Below are 2,877 nucleotides of genomic sequence, written 5' to 3' on the forward strand. Positions count from 1 at the left end.
GGTGACATCACGGCTAGTTGAATTTGGGGTCATGACACTTCTATGTAATAATTGTTACTTCTCATTTAATTACTCTTGTATTAAATTGTTTGTCCCTTCCATGACTTCATGCTTAGTTGCTACTTGCCTCTACTTGCTTTACTTGCATACGTAAATTGTCACATGCTTTACTTGCCTTATGGTTTTATAATATTTTTTGCATTCTATAAATATGAATTCCATTGCATGAGTTGTATAGTTAATAGATACCGACGAATTGGTAAAGTTGAGACTTCGAGATGTTAAGATTCTTGATTTTTTATATGGTTCCTTGTTGCGTTATAAATTTACCCCTTGATGTAGAAATTCTTGTAAATTTAGTTATTGAATTGTTGATGTTGATTGAAATGAATTGGGGAGCGGGTTGCACTAACGGAAATTGAAAGATAATGAATTTAAATGGTGAAATAAGGACGGATTATGATATTGACAGATAAAGATATGGTGGGATAGGGTTGCACACAGCAACGGATTGTATATGTGGTACTTGTTTGTGATTGTTGGATTTGCCTCGGTATTGTAACGAGGTTTTGAGGCTTGTTATTCTAGGCTCTTTGGTAGTTATATTTCGATTTCGTTTTCATGAGTTAGCTGTTTTACTTCCATGTCCTATTTTCTTGTTATTATTGTTGTGTACAAGTTATTCTAAGTTGCTCGCCTTAGCCGCGCCACTACTTCGTCAAGGTTAGACTCGGCATTTATAGACTACATAGAATCGGTTGTACTCATACTACACTCTGTACTTCTTGTGCAGATAGCGGAATAGGTCCCAACAACGCTGAGTGAGATTGCCAGATTTTACTAGTTGAGGAGACTTGAGGTATAGCTGCACAACATCCGCAACCGTGAAGTCTCCTTCTATGTTATCATTGTTATTTATTTTGTTTTAGCGACCATTATTGTTGCCACTAAAACTCATTTTTATTGCCGCTAAAAGCCTCTTTTGTTGTGGTGAAATTGCAAGGGGTGTTGAAAAAAAAAGTGTGGTTCAATTTATTTATTTATTTTGTTAAATTTGAAGTTCAGTTTACTTTATACGAGTTCTGAACTCATTTTCACAATTTCTTATTGTAGTAAGACACATGACAAAACCATTTTTAATTTGCGTTTCCCTCTTTTATTTTATAATATTCTTGCTTTTTATTGATCCAAGAGTACACCAATTATCTAAGTAGTAGAAATCGTAGAATCTTTTATTATAATTCAGAATAAGGTAATAAAGATGGGTCATAAATAATATCACATGTACTTACAACAAGCTCACCCTTATCATAGAGAAAGAGTGGTTTTATTAGAAAATGATAAAGACAAACACAACAAAGATGCAAAATAGAAAACATAAAGGTCACTGGGTAGAGATCTATCCAATTAGTTTGGACAAATGTCGAAGCCCTTAACGATGATGCCAGATTTCCAAGTGCCGTTATTGATTTCCATCAACCTCATTTCGACTTCACCATCCTCTCCTAAGTTATTGAAAAATTCACCAAGCTTGATTTCTAACCAGCCATCACTTCGGAGATGTGGGAACCGGCCAAGTTCTCCTGGTAATTCCTTTTTCTTCGAGATGAAAACAGTGGTACCCTCAATGCCAGCGCCCTCCGCCACTTCGTTCACAAATCTTAGCGATGCTGTGGCTCGTTCAAGTTCACGAGGGTTATCTGTTAACTTGAACACTAAATATACAACATAACTAGTCTTTCGAATAAGATTTTATGTCTCGATCTTTCCATAAATGTCAAGCCAAGCTACCCTACGAAGCTCCGCCACTTCAATACTGTAGTACAAAATGTTGAGATCGGATTAAAATATATTTCTCATTTTAATGAAATTTAAAGAGTGATAGTTAGAGAGAGACAGACTTAGGATCAACAGTTTTCCATGTCCAGTACTGAGGATTGTCCACCCATGTAATTGAAAGGTCTCTTGCGGCTATCCACTGGCCTTGCTGATTAAATACAATATATTAACACTTGATCAGCTGTTACATAAGAAAGAAAGAGTAAGAATATGTCAACGAGAAGAATAACTCACCATCTTTCTTGTATTGCTATATATGATATGATGCTCGCTCTTTATATCTTTTTAGTTGGCTCTACTCCCTTTTGCTTCGTCCTGATATTTATAGAGCATTTACTGGACTCCAAAATTTGTCACCATAGTACTATAGTAGGTGTGTTAACAAGAACAATTTTTTTACTTGAATGTTAAAAACGTGTCTATTGGCAAACCCTTTGTAATAGGGCTCATTCTGCCATTGTTGAAACAGATAAGGTTGTCTTTTTAGGACCATTTGGATATTCTTGAAAAGAGATGTCAAGTTGCACATATATTATTTAGTCACTATTGAATTTTTTCTGACAAAAGGGTAAATACAAAATAAACCAACTTAGTTGGCGCCCGTTTGACCCATCTTAAGACCCATATTACCAGACACAAAAGCTTAAAACGCATCGGCAAACTAGATCAAATAAAATGGGTATTGTTTAAAAGATTAACTACAAAACCATCTTTTTTTCAACGATCCCTAGCCCCTCACGTCCCAAAATATATAACAAGAAGTTAACCTTTGAGATATAGTAGGTGTATATCTATAGGTTGTTAGTAGCCCCGCTGTTGATTTGGTCCTTGATTCTTAGATGGGTGATTTCGTATGTGTCTAGATGCCTTGGATAGTTCAAGCTAGTGTTTATGAATTTGTTGCTCGATTGAACGGGTCCCAGGTGAGTTTCGGACCACCAGTAGCATACTTGAGGTGGCTGATATTAATGGTGTCCAGTGTGTTTCGCGATCGCGGAGCACACTCGCGTGCGCGAAGAAGGGAGTGTGGCCTGGAAG

General features: G+C 36.4%; 1 pseudogene; it reads right to left on the minus strand.

The window, feature by feature from the left end:
- Positions 1-1,292: 1,292 nt before the first annotated feature.
- LOC142179321 (putative F-box protein PP2-B12) lies at positions 1,293-2,314 on the minus strand (annotated as a pseudogene).
- Positions 2,315-2,877: the final 563 nt, after the last annotated feature.

This window comes from Nicotiana tabacum, unplaced genomic scaffold (genome assembly GCF_000715075.1).
Source record: "Nicotiana tabacum cultivar K326 unplaced genomic scaffold, ASM71507v2 Un00660, whole genome shotgun sequence".
Taxonomy (NCBI): Eukaryota; Viridiplantae; Streptophyta; class Magnoliopsida; order Solanales; family Solanaceae; genus Nicotiana; species Nicotiana tabacum.